Source organism: Camelus bactrianus, chromosome 2 (genome assembly GCF_048773025.1).
Source record: "Camelus bactrianus isolate YW-2024 breed Bactrian camel chromosome 2, ASM4877302v1, whole genome shotgun sequence".
Taxonomy (NCBI): domain Eukaryota; kingdom Metazoa; phylum Chordata; class Mammalia; order Artiodactyla; family Camelidae; genus Camelus; species Camelus bactrianus.
The window spans coordinates 375616-394312 of record NC_133540.1 but is presented as its reverse complement, the minus strand read 5'-3'; the positions used below and the strand labels follow the sequence as shown (position 1 = coordinate 394312).

The 18697-nt window shown below is 43.0% G+C and overlaps 1 long non-coding RNA gene across 1 annotated transcript in view; it reads left to right on the top strand.

The window, feature by feature from the left end:
- LOC141579447 (uncharacterized) overlaps window positions 1-18697 on the top strand; it is a 66306-nt gene that overhangs the window by 9308 nt on the left and 38301 nt on the right. Inside the window, exon 3 of the long non-coding RNA XR_012510898.1 lies at window positions 17276-17348. This is a non-coding gene — a long non-coding RNA (uncharacterized LOC141579447). The remainder of the gene's footprint in view (window positions 1-17275; window positions 17349-18697) is intronic.

Here is an 18697-nt window from a genome sequence, read left to right as displayed (position 1 = left end):
TACAGTCAACCAGAGTCTGCCTGGATCCAGCAGCCTGTCCCTTCCCATCCCTGATTCACTTCTAGGTTTGGGGGTTGTTGAAACACTTTGTGCCCATGTAACTTAATTCTGTCAGTCAAGGGCGGTTCTGTACACATCTGAGCCTCAGAGGTTCCCTGTCCATCCTGCTGACCTCTCCGTTGGAAAGGGGAGACCCAGTCAACCAGCACTATCCCTCCTTTGCTGCTCCCTCTTCAAAGGACCAAACCCAAGCCATTTTGCATTTTCTTCCTTCTTTTTTCCGTTTCTCCTACCAGATTGGTGGCACATTTTGTCTTTTGAAGATGGCAATGTTTTATCAAAGTTCAGCAGATGTTCTGAGTGGATGGGTGTGTCTGTGAATGTCAATCTTGGTGTATTTATTGGAGAGGATAAGATACAATTATCCTTCTACTCCACTAACTTGGCCTTTCTCCAAGAATATGCACTCTTAATAATTTTGTCATAAGGTTGTTTTTAATTATGGGTGGTTGCCAAGTCTTCCTTCCATGCCTTTTGCCTGTTATCCCCTTTGTTGGTCGTGTGGCTGGTGTTCTGGTGGCCCGAGTCTGCCCTGGCTATTGAGCAGGAGCTCCTTTTTTTCCTGTGGTTGTCACACTCCTGCCCATATCCTGCTGTGAAAACTCCACTTGCTGGTTCCAGAGGCCCTCCAGTCGTGCTCCTGGTCTGTGTCCCAGCATCAGTAAGTGGGTGGTCTGCACCCCCACCAGATGCCTGGTCCCAGCACCACACTCATGCAAGGTTGTTGGCAGGTAGCTCCCCTGCCGCATTAGGTCCATGCTTCATAGGTGGACTCAGAGAAAACAGCTGCACTAGCTCTCACCCCTGCTCTGTTCCAGAACACTGCTTCTTGTCCATTTGTCTTAGAAGAGCCAATTCAGAGAGGCATCGGTGTGTAATGGTCCCCTCTGCTTGGGACTGTAAACAAATCTCAGTGCCACCTATGAGGTTGTGGAGCCCCTAGGTAGGGATTCAGGTTTTGAACCCTCCTTCACCTGGGATCCATGAACCAGAAAATATGGTGGCTATGGTTGAGCCTTGACTCTCTTCTCCCAAGAAGTCTCCAATAATGGCACTGTGGGTCTGTGGACACAAAGGCTACAGATCCCCTTCCCCCCAGGGCACACCAGCAGTGTTGCTTTGTCTTTTTTTTTTTTTTTTTGATTTTATGGGGGACCCAGGCTGTTCTAATCTGTATACTCTCCCAGCCATGGCACACAGAACATTGCAGTCCTCCAATGTTTCCTCTGTACAGTCAGCCCGAGTCCTCTGCTCGACTCAGACATCCTGTCCCATCCCACCCCTGTTGGTTCAAGTCTAGGGCTGGGGATCATTGGGGCTCTTTGTGCCCAATTAACTTAGTTCTGTCAGTCAAAGGCTATTCTGTACAGATCTGAGCCGCAGATGTTCCCTCTCCATCTTGCTGAACTCGCCATTGGAGTTGGGTAGACCCAGTGTATTAATGCTATTACTCCTTTGCAGCTCCCTCCTCATTGGAATGGTCCTGAACTATTTTCCTTTTTCTTCTTTTCTCCTTTTCTCCTACCAGATTTGTGGAAAATTTTATCTTTTGAAGAAGGCAATATTCTGTCAAAGTTCAGCAGGTGTTCTGGGTGGTGGGTGTGTCTGTGGATGTCACTCTTGGTTAATTTTTGGGAGACGGTGAGCTCTGAGCATCTTTTTTACTCCACCATCTTTCCTCCTCCTTCACTTTTTCTTTTGATTGTAACACTTAGTCCATTGACATTTATAGTAGTTATTTTATAGATGTGGTTTTATTGCCATTTTGAAATTTGTTTTCCAGTTGATTTGGTATTTCTTATTTGTTTCTTTCTTTTAATTATTTTTATTTTTGTCATTTGATATTTCTTTTCTATAAGCTTGGTTTCTTTTTGGGTTTTATGACTCTTTATATACTTCTGATTTGTGGTTATCTTGTCTTTCAAGTATGGTAACCTCTTACTTCATCTGTTTGGTTTTAGTTGATAGTCATGTAGGCTCAAGTGCATCCTAAAAAGAAAGAAGACAAAAAGAAAGAAAAAAAAAAAAGAAAGGGAACAAAATCTATATTCTCTTGCTCTCCTCTTTCACCTTTTATGATTTTGCTATTCTCTCTTTCTTTCTTGCTGTCTTTATTGACTTGCTGACTAATTTATATCTTCATGTTTTCCCTTGCAATTCACTGTATTTATTGCATTTCCAATTATGGTTTCCTAATTTCTATAGCTCCCTGTTTATGTTTTATTTAGATTAGAACTTTCAATTTTTTTTTTTTTAGCATAGATTTAGTACTGCTGAATTCTTTTAGTTTTGCTTGTCTGTGAAATTCTTTCTCTCTCTTTCTGTTCTAAAGGAGAGTCTTTCTAGATAGAATATCATAGTTTGCAGCCTTTTCTCATTCAGGACTTTAAATATAACTTGCCACTCCCTTCTGGCCAGAAGTTTTTACGTAGAGAAACCTGCTGAATGCTTATGGGGCTCCCTTGTAACTAACATTTTGTTTTTCTCTCACTGCCTTTAGAATATTTTCTTTATCTTTAACTTTAACCATTTTAATTATAATATGTCTTTGTGTAGGTCTGTTTGGTTTCTTCTTGTTTGGGACCCTCTGTGCCTCCTGTACTTGGATAATTCTTTCCTTCTTAAGGTTTGGAAAGTTTCAGTCATAATTTCTTTAACTATCTTTTCAATCCCCTTTTCTCTTTCTTCTCCTTCTGGGACCCACTATTATGCATAGGCTGGCACACTTTATATTATCTTGCTTTAATTGGTTTTTATTGGCTTTTCTGTCTGCTGTATTGGGTTATTACTTTTATCTTGTCTCCTAACACATTTATTCATTCCTCTGCATTATCTAGTCTGCTTTTGATTGCCTGTAGTTGAATTTTCTATTTTCAACTAGCTCTTCTTTATAGTTTAAATTTTCTTTTCAAAGTTTTCTGTCTCTTTTGATAGTCTCTTTTATTTCTTTCAGTGCGTAGATCATTCCCTTTTTGAAGTCTTGTAGACTATCAGTCAATTTTACTGATTGTTCTTTCAGGGGATTTCTCTTGTTCTTTTAATTGAAAGTGGTTCCTCGGCTTCTTTATTTACTTATATTTCTCTGGCTCTATGTATTTCTTCTAGACCCGTTTCTGAGCTGTGGTGTGTAGTAGGCAGGGTGGGAGCACTTCAGTTTTGAAGAAAAATAGGCAGGAGGTGTACACTGGGGATTTCCCTCTGTGGTGTTGTCTGTCACTTGTTATGCAGACTTACAAAGTACTATTTGTTGATGTTGGCTTTATCCCTGCCTTAGCTATGGGAATGTCAGCCACCTACTCTGGTGCCCCTCAGGTTCTGAGCCCCAGGAAACATCAGTGCAGATCCAGCAGTGTCAGTCCCTTGGACCTGCCTTAGCAAGTGTGTAGTCACACACATGAATTTGTGGTCCACTACAGGTTCAGCTCAAACCCCAATCCCGCATCCACATATGGAACCATACACCACCCTGTTCTAAATACCCTCACTGGCCACCCTTCTTGAGTCAGAACTCCACTAACTGCCTGTAAGTCCCAGAGGTGTGGATCCACAAAGTGACCAGAGAGAGCAAATCCACCCTCTCTGCCTGGGGCTGTAAACAAATCTCAGTCCCGCCTGTGAAGTTGCAATGGCACAGGATATGGATTCAACATTCAGCTCTGCCTTTGTGCAGCAGTGTTGGCTATGACCAAGCCCCATTTCTCTTCTCATGAGAACACACCAACAATGGAGCCAAGTGGAGAAAGTGACTTTGGCACAGCCATGCATCATTCCTCCCCCATTATACCAACATTGGTGCTTTTTTATGAGAGTTTCAGTCTGTTCTGTTCCACACACACACACACACACACACAGCCAGAGCTCACACTGCCCTCTAGTTTCCTGATGCTACCTCTCTGCAGTGTGACCCAGCCCTCTGCCTGGGCTCTTCACTGACTCCAGTAGCCAGTCCTGGCTCATCCCTGCTAGTTCATGTCTAGGGCTGGTCATCACAGGGACCCTCTGTGTCAGTATTCCCCAGTTCTGCCTGCCATGCAGTTGCCACTGTCTCCTCCAAACCTTGGAAGCTCTGCTTCTTTCCTAGCTGATCTCCCAGCTAGAGAGGTTGTGTCCCAGTGTGAGGGTGCCTTTCTTCCTATGCTACTTTTTCCCTGCAGGATCAGTCCTGCACTGAATTTGTGTTTTTTCTTTTTATTCCTTACCATATTTTGTGAGAATCTTCCTGTATTTCAAAATGAGAGACACTGTGCCAGAGTTCAGGAGGTTTCTGTGCAATTCAATGTTTTTGTAGATGTAATTCTTTGTGTATTTGTGGGACAGGTCAAGCTGTGAGTCTGTCTACTCTGTCACTTTGGCTCCTTCAAATTTTAAAATAGGGCTAGGTCTTTCTTAATTACTCTCAACAAGCTGTTGTAGTTTCCAGCATACATGTCTTGTAATTTTTCCTTGCCTCTATTGGATGCTGATTCAGAACATACACAACCTTCTAGAGAAACCTGTCCCACCCTGCCATTTGCTGCCAACTAGCTGGCTGTGTCTGAGTCACCAAAAGGTTCTGTTCTTTATCTGATTCTTAATTCTTTAGAATTTATCATTTTACTCTCATAAATGCTGATTGTACTTGTAACAAATACTTCAAAATAATAAACTTTATGCTGTGGATTCAATATGAATGAATCTCAAGTAACATATGCTTTAAATACCTTAGAATTAGTAAAGCAATATAGATACATTATGAACACTTGAAATGTTGCCTAAAGGAAAAGTGCAGAGATTTGCAAATCCCACCCCCAGAAGTGACAGTCATGAATGGCTTGGTGAACATCTCTCAGTCTCTATCTCTCTTATTCTCTCTGCCTCTGTCTCTCACACACCACAAGATTCATTTACATCTATGATGTTTTGACACATATGTGGTCATAGATGGCATCTGGGATGTAGATGATGGATTAACAAGCATCCAAACTGAGGGCTTCCTTGACATCAGGTAAAGACCTAGCAGTCATTTTTCCAGCTGCACAACAATCATTCCTCCATGTGAACCAGAACTGATGAATCCCACCCCCTCTCCATGAACATTAGTGTTGCTTCCAATCTCCTACCAGTTAAACCAGAACTGTGATGAACATCCTTGAAAAGACATCTTTGAAAAATTGTGCAAGAATTTTAGTATGATCAACACTAAGCATCAGCACTACTCGGAAAGGGGTGAACTTGTGGAACTGTAATTCATCCTGCATACTCTTCTCCCAGAGAGGAGTGTCTGCTCACTCTTCCCTCCAGGGGATGTACTGTGGCCTCTTCCTCCTCATGTTGTCACCAGAGCTGGTTGTCACCAGGCTATAGCCCTGCCAGTGTGATGGTGACCAATGCTGTCTCCAAAGTGTGTACATCTGTGTGCATCCTCACTTGAGAGTTCAAGCACCTCTAATATACACTGGCCACCTGCATTTCCTCTTGTTGGAATTGCATGTGTTTGTTCTGTTTCTGTTTAGAACACAGTGTTTCAAGAAGTTTTTGGACCACAGGTATGTGAAAACTTTCTCTGACTTTAGGTTATGAAAAATGATTTTTCCAGTTTGTGGTTTGACTTTCATGGCTTTTGAATATTTTTATTTTTTATTTTGTAGGTTATGTTTTGCCACAGGAAGAGCTAAGCATCTCCCTTCTGGCTCTGGTTTCACACATAGAATAGCAGTGCCTATCTCGAGATTATGCACATAGTTACTAAAAATTTTCATTTTGTACATCTCATGTTTAATCCACCTGGGTTTCCCTTTCAAATAACCAAAATGCTACTTCAAGTAAAAAAAAAAACCTAAAACAACACTCCCTTTTTAAAATATGAGAGCAGACACAAACAGCCACCTTTTGTATGATTTCATTGATAGGGAACATACAGGGTAGGGAAAGACACACAGAAAGAAAGAGGATTAGGGCTTGTCAGGGGCTGGGGGAGGGAGAAAAAAGAATGTGTGCTTTGGATACAGGGTTTTATTATGAGGAAAGAAACAGTCTGAAACTAGACAGTGATGATGCTTACACAGCATTGTGAATGCACTTAATGCTCCTGAATTGCACAATTTAAAATGGAAAAATATCTAAATTTTATTATTGTAAACTTAAAACATAAAAATAGATGATACTCTAAATGACATGAAAGTAAACAAGGAAATTACAGAAAAAACAAACAAAAATGATGCCACGAGAAGGGAAGTAAAGTTCGGGTCTGGGAGTGGGTTGATTCTGAGAATTAGATGACAGTGTTGGTGTTTGCAGAGGCATCTCAGCCCTTAGGGGTGGTGATGCCTGAATTGGCTCTGGGTCTCATAGAAGTGTGTGTGTAGGTGCAGGAGGAGCTACAAGATCAGGCTCAGGGTCTCCCTGCAGGACTGGTAATGTAACCTGGCTCTAGGTCTCCTGTAGGGCTAGTCTTACAGTCTCCCTGCAGAGCTGGTGGGATGTGACACGGTTCTGTGTTTTTTGCAGGTGCAGGTTCGGGTTCCCCTGCAGGGTTGGTAGAATGGGACCCAGTCCTGTGTCTCCTGCAGGATCCAGCTCAGGATCTCATGCAAGACCAGGCTCAGGGTCTCTTTGTAAGGCTTGTGGAATGAGACCCCATCCTTTTTCTCCTGCAGCAGCAGATTCATGGTGTCCCTGCAAGGTTTTGCAATTTCACCCTACTCTGTATCACCTGCAGGAGCAGGCTCAGACTGTCCCTGCTGGGTTGTTGGAATATGACCCAACTCTGATTCTCTTGCAGAAGCAGGCTCAGGGTACCTCTACAGGGCTAGTCAATTTTGTTCCAGTCCTTGGTCCCTTGCAGGTGCAGGATTGGGGTCTTCCTTCAGGGCTGGTGAAATGTGACTCAGCTGTTGGTCTCCTGCAGAAACAGGCAGAGTTTCTCCCTGCAAGCCTTGTGGAATGAGACCCAGTGCTGGGTCTCCAACAGGAGCATGCTCGGGGTCTCTATGCAGGGCTAGTGGAATTGGACCTGGCTAATGGTCTCCCTGCAGTGCTGTTGGAATTGGTCCAATTCTTGGGTGTCTTGAAGGTGCAGGCTCTAAGTCTCCCTGCATTGCTGGTGAAATGTAAGCCAGTTGTGGTTCTCCTGAAGGAACAGTCTCAGGGTTTCCCTGCAGGGCTGGTGGATGGGACATAGTCCTGGGTTTCCTGGAGGAGCAGGCTCTGGGTCATTTTAGAGCTGTTGCAATATGACCAATCTCAGGTTCTCCTGCAGGAGTAGGCTCGGGGCCTTCCTGCAGGGCTAGTGGAATTAGACACAGCTCATGGTCTCCCTGCAGTGCCATTGGAATTGGTCCAATTCTTGGGTCTTTTGAAGTTGTAGGTTCTAAGTTTCCCTGCATTGCTCATAGAATGTGACCTGGCTGTGGGTCTTCTGCAGGAGCAGGCTGATAAATTACCTGTAGGGCTGGTGGAATGTGACATGGCTCTTAGTCTCCTGCCAGAGCTGATTCAGGGTCTTTCCACAGGGCTGGTAGAATTGGCCCCAGGCCTGGGTCTCCTGCATGTGCAGGCTCAGGGATCCCTGCAGGGCTTGTGGAATGTGACTGGGTTTCTGTTCCCTGCAGGGGCAGGCTCAGAGTTTCCTTGCAGTGTTGCTGGAATGGCACATGGCTCTGAGTTTCCTGTAACAGCAGTCTTATGTTCTTTCTACAGGGCTAGTGGAATATGACTCAGACCTTGGTCACTTGCAGGAGCAGGCTAGTTTTCTCCCTGCTGGGGTGGTGGAATCAGACCCTGTCCTGGGTCTTCTGCAGAAGCAGGCTCCAGGTCTTCCTGCAGGGCTGTTGGAACATGACCCCATCACTGGTTCTGCTTCAGGAATAGGCACAGGATCTCCTTGCAAGGATAGTGTAATTGGACCCAGCTCAGGGGTCACTACAGTGCTGATGGAATGTGACCTGGCTCTGTGGTTCCTGCAACTGTAGGTTCTGTGTTTCCCTTCAGGGTTGGTTTAATGGGACCCATTCCTGGGTCTCCTGTAGAAGTAGGCTCAGAGTCTCCCTGCAGGGCTGGTGGAATGGGACCCATCTCTGGGTCACCTGCCAGAACAGATTTGGACTCTACCTTCAGTCTGGAGGGATTGGGCCTGTTCCTGCATTTCCTGCAGGAACAGGCCTTGGGTCTTCCTGGAAGAATACTGTAATATGACCCATCTCTGGTTCTCTTGCAGGAGAGGCTCATGGTCTCCCTAGAAGTTTAGCAGAATTTGTCCCATTCCTTGGTCCAAGGCTCAGGGTATCCCTGCAAGTTTGGTGGAATGGGACCTAGTTCTTTGTCTCCTGCAGCAGCAGGTTCTGTTCTCTTTGCAAGGCTGGTGGAATGTGACTCCACTCTGTAGCATTTTTTGCAGATGCAGGCTTAGGGACCCCACCAGAACTGATGGCTCTTAGTCTCCTATGGGAGCAGTTGAGGGATTCCCTGCAGAGCTGGTGGAATTCATCCCAGTCCTCGGTCTCTTGCAATTGCAGGCTCAGTGTCTCCCTGCAGGGTTTGTGGAATATGACTTGGCTGTGGGTATCCTGCAGGAGCAAGCTCAGTGTTTCCATGCAGGGTTGGTGGAATGAGATCTAGTTCTGGCTCTCCTACAGGAGGAAGCTGGGGTTCTCCCTGGAAAGACTGATGAAATTGGACTGGGATGTCTGTCTCCTGCAGGAGCAAGCCTAGGGATTACCTACAGAGCTGGTAGAATATCACACAACTCTTGTTCTTCTGCAGGAGCTGGCTCATGTTCTCTGGGAAGGGGTTGTTCTCCCCCAGGAGCAGGTTTGTAGTCTCACTACAGGGCTGGTGTTATGTGACCCGCTCTGTGTTTTCTGCAGATGCAGTCTCAGTGTTTGACTGCAGGTTTGGTGGAATGGGACGAAGTCCTGGGTTTCCTGGAGTAGTAGGCTCACAGTCTCCCTTCTGGGATATTGGAATGTGACCCAGTCATGTGTTTCCTGCTGAAGTGGCCTCAGGATATCCCTGCAGGGCTGTTGGAATTGTACCTCGCTCTGTATCATCTGCAGGATCAGGTTTGTGCTCTCCCAGCAAGGCTGGTGGATTTGGACCTATTCCTGGGTCTCCTGCAGGAGCAGGTTTTCAGTCTTCCTGCAGGGCTTCTGGAATATGACATATCTCTAATTTTCCTGCAGGATCAGGCTTGTAGGTCACCCAGCAAGGCTAGTGGAATTGGACCCACTTCAAGGTCTTAGTGCAGAGTTGATGGAATGGGACCCAGTCCTGGGTCTCCTGCAGGAATTGGCTCAGAGTCTCCCTGCAGGACTGGTGAAATTGGACCCATTCCTGAGTCTCCTGCAGGTGGAGGCCCTGCATCTTCCTGGAGGGATGATGGAATATGACAGAGATCTGGTTCTCCTGCAGGAATAGGCTCAAAGTCTCCCTACAAGGCTAGTGGAATTGGACACATTCCTGGATCCATTGCAAGTGAAGGCTTGGGGGTCTTCCTACAAAGCTGGTGGAATGTGATTTGGCTCTGAGTCTCCTGCAGGATTAGGCTCAGAGCCTCCTTGAAAGATTGGTGAAATGGGACACAGTGCTGTGTCTCCTGCAGTAGCAGGCTCAGTTTCTCCCTACAGTGTTGGTAAAATTGGACCTGGCTCTAATTCGAGTGCAGTAGCAGACTGAGGGTATACCTGCATGGCTGGCTTAGTGTGAAGGAACAGCAAGTCTTAATACATTGGCCCACTCCTGGGAAAAGTATAAACAGGGCTTGGTGCATGGTCTCTTGTATTGTCTGAAAAAGCCCCTTGAGATGTGTTGATTATGATGACCTCTTCCAAGAACTTGAACACTTTTAGAATCTCTGCCAACTCATCTTGTTTAGACTGAAGGAATCTGCCTTTCATCAGTTCTTGGAATAGAGATCAACACAAAATGAAAGAGGGAAGAAAAAATTACCAATCTATCTATTGAGAAATCAGCTGAAGACATTAGAAAGTTCTCTTGCAATGCACTTGTTTCTATTTTGGTGCATTTAGAATCATTTCTTTATTATCAAATTTGGCCATTTAAATTAGGATATATATTGTTGTAGGCCTACTGGGGTTCATTATGCTTGGACCCTCTGTGCTTCCTGTGTTGAGATAGCTGGTTCTATCTTTGGTTTAAGAAAATTTCAGTCTGATTTCTTCAAATACCTCTTCAAACCATTTGTCTTTCTTCTTTTCCATGTGGGATCCCTATGAGTCATAGACTGGTATGTTTTCTCTTATCCCAGGTTTCAGTTGCATTGCTTACATTGGTTTTCACTTGCTTTTCTATGTCGTGTTCTGACTGAGTGATTGCGTTTATCCTGCTTTCGAAGTCACTTATTTGTTCCTCTGCATTATCTAGTCCGATTTGGACTGTCTTTAGCTTAGCTATTCTCACCATTGAGTTTTCTGATACTATTTGGCTCATCTAAAGTGTTTCTCTTTCCATTTATACTAGCCTGCATTTGTATTCATAGACTCAAGATTTCCTTCAGTGTTTTTATGTCCTCCCTTTTCAAGTCATGTTCTAGTAAATTTTGGTGGTCTAATACATTGGATGTTCTTTCAGGAGACTCTGTCTTTTGAAAATTTGGAATGGTTCTTTTAACTTTATTATATCTCTCTATCGCTATGGGTTAAGGATTATCATTTATCTATTATAGACTTGAACAGCTTTTGTAGGTGAAATCATTTCTGTGCACATTTATTATTAATGCTGTGAGGATTGTTATTGGTATGTAATGATGCCATGCATTCCTTCTGTGTCTGTTGCCTGTTATATCTATGATTGCTATTATGGTTTTTGTTGTGGTGAATACAACCTATTCTAGTAAAGTTAGCAGTGTCATTTTGGTTAAATGCTTATCATAGCTCTGACAGTGCTAGGACTAGTAATTTTTGCTGGAATACAGGCTTCCAAATGGTTTCTGGGCTGCCGGCTGGATATGTGGATAGGGAATGGTTCCAATACACTCTCATGAAAGTGCATTCGTCCTTACTATTGCCACGGAAAAGTCAAAATTTTATAATGGGTTCCCTCAGGTTCTCTGCAAACAAAAACAAAAGTGGAAACAAATCTATTGATGTCACACATTAGAACCTGTTGAAGCGTGCAGTGCCACAGTTGGGTCCTTAGTGTAGTACTGGGTCAGCACCACAACTATTGTTGCATTAGCATGTGGTAGTCAAGGCTGATGGAAAGGCTTCAAATTCACCTATTGTTCAGCAGATCTCTGCTCCAAGAACTCTTGCAATAAGGCATTGGAACTCAAAGGCAAGAATGGGGCATTTCAAAAACCTCTGCTTTGGACAATAAGAAATTTCAATCCTGCCTATGAAAGTTGCAGATCCTTGGGCTATAGAATCTGATTTCAACAATAAATTGCCCTGGATTCTAGAAACTAGATGAAGATGGCTCTGAATGAGACCCATTTCTCCTTTATGGAGAAAGTGAGCAATTATACCATGGATGTGGAAAGACTGTGACTAAGGCCCTGGGTTACTAAGCTAATCCACAACACATATGCCAGCAGATTTAATATTAAGAGAGGACCCAGGCAGATCTGTTCTCTAGATAGTACCAACCACAGCCCAAAACAATCTCCAAATCCCTGGGAATAAATTTGTGACATCAGCCACAGCCCTAACACACAGATTCCACAGGCACTCCTAGCTCAAAATTAACAGGTGGAGTATTGGTCTGGGAATGAATTGCAGAGAAATTTTGTGATTATTGCTTTCAGATATGTCAGCCAAACGTCCACTATGCACTCTTTTAACCCTCAGCACATTTTCTTCCATCTCAAATGACCTGTCCATTTTAGAGTGTGCATTCCAGTAAAACACAGTTTCCCCTTTACTGCTCCCTCACAAAGGTCAGGTCCTGCACTGATTACCATTCTCTAATTTGCCTTCTACTCTTTCCAGGTTATGTGAGAATTCTTTCTGACTTTTGAAGTAAGAGATGTTTGGGCATTTTTCAGCAGGGTACCTGAGCCAAGGGCTGGGAGAGAGTATGTTTATCTTGCTGTATACATGGGAGAGAGTGAGCGAAGTTTGCACTGGTACTCTTCCACATTGGCATGGATAAATTAGCACAATTTAGTCATAACTCACAGACACTTGATTCTTGTTTAGCTATTTTTCTGTATATCAATTGTGGGAGGATGTGTCCGGAAACTCCAGGTCTGACAATGTGTTCATACCTCAGTTGCAGACTTTCAAATAATAAACAGAATTGAATTACATACATGGGAAATGTATCAAAATAAAGACAGTTTTAGAAACATACTAAATCTAACTATAAGACAGTGTTGCCAAATTTAGGTACCAGCTTGAAATATCCAAATTAGAAAAATGCACAGAAAATATAAATTAGCAGCCAAGAGTCACGAAGGAGGCAGGTCAACAGTTTTCTCTTGGTGCCTCCAGCAGTAACAGAAACAATGAAATAATTCTTAGAACCATTAACAACCACAAACCTAGGTTTCCATTGTGCATGTGGTGCCCTTTCCTAATAATGACACATACTGGTCAATGTTGGCGATTCAAGGGGAAAAATTATTATTTAGGAAACCACAAAGAAACCCAAACAATGTATTTTTACATAGGCTTGGTTTCAATAGCACTTAGAGATATTAAAGATATGAAAACTCTGCTGCAGCTTTGCTAGGCTATTGAGAATCATGTGCTCTTCTATCAAAGATGAGAATGTTTAATCGACTAATTATGTTGAGAAAAGCAATTTAACCCCAAAAATACAGCAATCACATTATATCCGGCTCTTGGGACTTGACAAAAGGGAAAAGATGGTCCACAAAAAAAGTGTCATTACATATCTATCCCAACAATTACACTTCATTTCAATAACAGATTTATAATAGTTACAAATACTGTTTTGAATAAATGAGGATAAATAAATATCCAAATTCAGGCAAAAAATTCACTCACTTACAAAACTCCCTTCACACCAAAGTAGACATAAGCCCAGCATTTGATGAATCTAGGGGAAGATCATCATTTCAAGGTGTGAGCGAAGAATTCAATACCAATCTATTTTAGTCGAGAGTAGTTGACAATGGAGGAGTCCACTGTTGTGCACAGAATGTGAAGGAGGAGGAACTCTGATACTAGGAGGGGCTTGCTCAGCTCCTACTGGCTTCATTGCAACTCAAGTGCTGATTCTTTGAAATGGATACATGAGGGGAGGGGAGGGAAGAGCAAGTGCTTGATACCAAGGGCCAACCCTGGGAAAAGGCTTACCTGTGCTTCGTGCTTGGTCGTCTGAGTGGTTTATAAATGCCCCTTGGGACGTGTGGATTCTCACGACCTCTTCCAAGAACATGAGCGCTTTTATCATCTCTGCCATCTCTTCTCTATTACATGTCAGGAATCTTGGACCCGTTCTTGGAGCAGAGAATTGAATAACTTTCTCAAATGCACGTTGACACTCCATATGTTTCTGCCAGTTTCAGCGAGGTACAGTATGTCTCATGAATGCCTTTCGAGCCTGGTATTCTCAACAGAAGTCTCCATGCCAGTATTCTCCATTGTAGCAGAACAACTCTCATCAATATGTTCGCATCTCACCTCAATTCATGCACCCAGCTATTCTGCCAGCTTCCTACATATCTCCTATAAAGTCAAATTCTAAAGGACAGGGCAAGTCTGAAAGTACCTCGGAGCCTCACCAGTAAGCTGACGACAGGCAGATCTTCCACTCTCTGCCCTTTCAGGTTCTGGAAACTTACCCGTGAACTTAGGTCTTTGGGCAGCAGCAGTATCTCGAACTTACACAGCTTCCCGAACAAAAGACCTAAGCCAATCTCCACAAAGGGCGGCAGCCCCTCCATCACACTGATCCACCCACAGAATTCTGCCCAGTTACCTTGGATCCACCAGCCACAAGAATCCTGGTGGGGCACACCGAGATTCCACCTGGAATCCAACCGGTAACTGCCATCCCCAATGGTTGCTGCATCTTGTCAGTGTTGAAGGAGGGGCTGCATCAGACGAGAGGTTCCAAAGGTAAATGTGATTCTCTCCATTAGCGTCCCATGATTCATTTTTTCTTCCCTTTATCCTTTTGTACAAATCTGTATACACAGTACAAACGGAGGGAAGTGTGTCCATTTTTAGTTTATGATTTCACACGTCTTTAAACTTTCTAACAGTTAACATTACACAAAGACCCACTATAAGAATCTTTTGTTTGTGTAATATCCATTCACCCAGAATACATATCCGTCTGTTGCTTTTCTGCTGAAATACACACACTCTCAGAAAATGGATCCATTTGTTTCATGGGGGCTGAAATTCCTAGAAGTGAAACCAATCCCAATGTGCACTTTTCTGTCTGTCTCTTTTGCTCTTAGTACAGTTTTGCAGAGCTACTTGTCTTTGTTATAGGTGTATGCCATTTATTTTCTACGTAGGGTTGAATATGCCATTCATTGATCCTGTTGGAAGACTTGTAATACTATATCATGGACTATGACTGCATCTTATTCAAAATCGGCATTTGGGCTAGGTCACGATATGCTCTTTTGAATCAATATTTATGAATATTAATGCACGCTTCTGTGTTCTGAATACAAGCGTGTTGAGTACATTTAAGCTGCGATACTGGGTCAATGCAGGCTGAATGATCCTTGACATCACGTTGAGTAATTTATTTTGAATTATCATGTTTCCTTTGGATAGATGTCAGCCAACCGTACACTTTTAGTGTTTATTTGTTTGATTGTTTGTTTGCTTGTTGTTGGTTTTGCAAACACCTTAGGCCATGCATCTCTCCGTTTGCTTCAGAGAGTCATGTAAGATGATTTAGTTAGTATAGTGTTGAAAATCACCTATGATTTCCTGCTCCCCACTCCCATCTTCAGGATTTTGATTTCCTAATTGCCTTCTTGTTTATTCTTTGCAACTCACTGCTCTTCTTGCATTTCCAAAAATGTCTTTCTTATTTGCATTTCTACGTGCTACTTTTCGATTCAGGGTGGAATTCTCAATCTTTTTTTTAGGATAAGTTCCTAACTGCTGAATTCTTTTAGGATTTGCTGGTCTGTGAAATTATCTAGCTCGGTCTTTAATAGGAATAGCAGTCTTGTAGAATAGGCTACCCATATATTGCAGCTTTTTCTCATTCGGGATATGGTCTATGTCCTGGCACTCCTCCCTGTTCTGCAATACTTCTGCCGAGATATGAGCTGAAACCCCTCTGGAGGTTCTTTTGTAACTAAATTGCTTTCCTCTACATGCATTTTAAATCACTGGGATGATCATGATCTTTGTTGATTTGAATTGTACAGCTGCAAGTACGTGTATTGGGATTCCACCTCCTTTGGAAGCTGTGTAGTTCCTGAATTCGTATAGATGATTCTTTCTTGTTTTTCAGCAAGTTTCAGTCTGATTTTTCTACAAATATCTTTTCAGACTTTTTTTGTTAATCTTGCTTTTCCATCTGGGACTCTTACGAATCATACTCTTTCATGCTTTGTCTTACACCCAGGCTTCAACAGCAGTGTTTGCATTGGTTTGCACTTCTTTTTGTATGTCTTCTTCTGATCGAGGGATTTCTGTTCCCCTGTCTTCACAGTCTTTCACGAGTCCGTCTGCATTATCAAGTCTGCTTTGGACTGACTTTAGCCCTGGTATTATCACATCCTTGAGTTTTCTGATATTATTTGGATCGTTTTTAGAGTTTCTCTTCCCCTTTCCTGGTATATTGCCTTTTGTGATTCTGAGACACTGTTGTACTTCATGTTTTCCTCACCTCAGTTTTCAATACTAGCTCTGGTAGCATTTTGCAGTCTAGAGGGTTGAAAGCTTATTTTTTGGGCCTTCAAAGTCTTTGGAACTGAAAATGGTACTTCCTGTTCCTTTTTACTATACTTCTTTATCTCTACTGGTCAAGTAATATCAGGTATCTAATATAGATTTATAGGGCTTTGTTAAGTGAAAATTTTAGACCATTGGGTGTACAAAGTTCCATGATATTTCTGTGAGGACAATTTTCCCAAGGCATTGATGCCATGTCCTGTTCCTGTGTGTGTTGTCTGGTATACTTCTAATTGCTGGTGTTGCCTTTGTTGTGATGAACACACCATATTATTTCAATTAGTAAAACTTCGTTTTATTGCACTTACCTCACAATTCTGAAAGTGCAGAGTACACTTCCTCTTCTGGAAATGAAGCTTAAAGGTTTTCAGCTCGGCATTCTGCTTTATGTCATATTGGAGTCTTTCCAAAACAGCAAACTGAGAGTGCACTTGTGCTTTCTATTGCCATGGGAATGTCCGAATGTTACCAGTTTTTCCCAGAGCTTCTCTGTCTACAGAAACACCAGTGGAAACATATGTATGGATGTCAAACATCAGGGCCTGCTGGAATGATCCCGCAGACCGATCTTTGTGTCCTCTGGGCAGTACCATTTCAGTGCCATCCAAAATGTAGCATCTGCATTTGGGAGATAATGCTGAAGGAAATGCTTCAGCTTCTCACGTTGTGGACTTTGACTACTCTTCCTTGATCACTCATCCTTGGGTCATGGGTGCACGAATGCAACCACAAAGCTGTACCGAATTCTCTTCCTCAAACCAATCCGTAATCCCTGTCCAGGTTATGACTGTAGCAAATCCTAAAGCTTTTAATTCTGATTTCAAGCCCAAGGGACACTGAATCCCTCAGACCAGATGCACGACATCTCTGATTGAGCCCCACACGTGCTCTATTGGCAAAATGCCAAATTGATCCTGGGCCTGCAAGATGCAGTGGATGTGGCCATGGCACATATCGAAAAACTCAACCTCACACGCCAATGTGGTTGCTTTCTTACTGGGGTTACAGGTCGGTTTGCTCTCTTGATAGAACCCACCACAACCCACAACGCACTCCAGATCCCTGAGACTCAGCGTGTGCCATTATCTGTAGCTCTATACCTCATTTTCCGCTGCCTCTGCTAGCTTAAATTTGGGAGATCGGATCTTGGTCTCAGAATCAATTTTGGGGATATGTTGTGCTGATTTCTATGAGTTATGTCAGCCAAGCATCTGCTGTGCACCCTTCTAACACTCAGCACATTACCTACAATCCCATGTGCGCTGTCCACTTGAGAGTGTGCGTCCAAGTAAAACAGAGTTTCACCTTTGCTGCTCCATCAGCAGAGGTCAGATCCTGCACAGATTTCCATTCTCTACTTTGCCTTCTCCTGCTTCCAGGTTTTCTGAGGCTGCATCCTGTCTTTGGAAGTAACAGACCACTCTTCGGAATGTGTCCTGTGCCAAGGGCTGGGTGAGTGGAAGTTTACATTGCTTTGTACATGGGAGGGAGTGAGCGCAAGTTGCACTGGTTCTCTGCCAACTGGGCATCGATAAATCAACACTTTCCAGATATAATTCACAGAAATGTGATGTTTGTTTAGCTCTGTTTCCTATAAAGGCATGGTTGGAGGGATTGTCCAAAGACTCCAATTTTGACATTGTGTTGATAACACAGTTGCAGGTTTTAAGAAGGTTAATAGAATTGATTTACATGTTTTGGGATTTATATGAAAATGAAGTTAGTGTTTGAAACATACTAAATTTACCTAGAAGTCAGACTTGTCAATTTTTGTAACATTATGTCAGCTCCAAGAAAAATATAGACAGATAGAAACTAAAATCACAGTCCAAAATGTTGAAGGAGACATGTCAACCCTTTACTGTTGAAGCCTCCAACACCAACAGGAACAATGAAGAAACAATTGAAACAATGAAATAACTGAGAATCTGGGTTTCCCTTGTGCATGGGTTGCCCTATAGTCCAATGACACATACTGGCCAATGTTGGCATTTCAAGGGGTAACATTCCTCTCTAGGAAAGTACAAGAAAAACCAAAGAAAATATATACATTTAGGCTTGATTCCAAAAGCACATACAGGAATTTTAGTTATGAGAACCCTGATGCAGCTATGCTAGGCTATTGAAAAGCAGGTGTTCTTCTATCAGTGATGATAACGCTTAATCATCTGATCATGTTCGGTAAAGCAATTTAACACAACCAAGTCTGCACCTCCAAGATATAGTGAACCCGGGGCTTGACGGAAGGGAACGACGGTCCACAAAACCTGTGTCTTTAAATTCTTTCACGACTTTTACAGTTCAGGTCGCTATCTGACATAATATTTACCTATATTGTCTTGAAAAACTGAGGCCTAGTACATATTCAAGTTCAGTCAAAGATTCCTCTCACTTACCACACTCCCTTCACCCCAGACAAGACATAAAGCCAGCATTTGTTGAATCTAGGGGAAGGTCATCATTTCTTTGTGTGAGCTAAATATTCAATTCCTATTTTAGTCGAGAGTATTTGACCTTTAAGGAGTTCACTGTTGTTCACAGAGTGTGAAGACGGAGGAACTCTGATTCTAGGAGGGGCTTGCTCTTCTCCTACTGGCTTCATTGCAGCTCAGTTTCTGATCCTTTAAAATGGATGCCTGAGTGAGGGGAGGGAAGAGCAAGTGCTTGATATCAAGGCCCAAACCTGGGAAAAGGCTTACCTGGGCTTGGTGCATTTTGTTCTGAATGGATGTAAATGCCCCCTGGGGCCTGTGGATTCTCATGACCTCTTCCAAGAACATGAGCGCTTTTATCATCTCTGC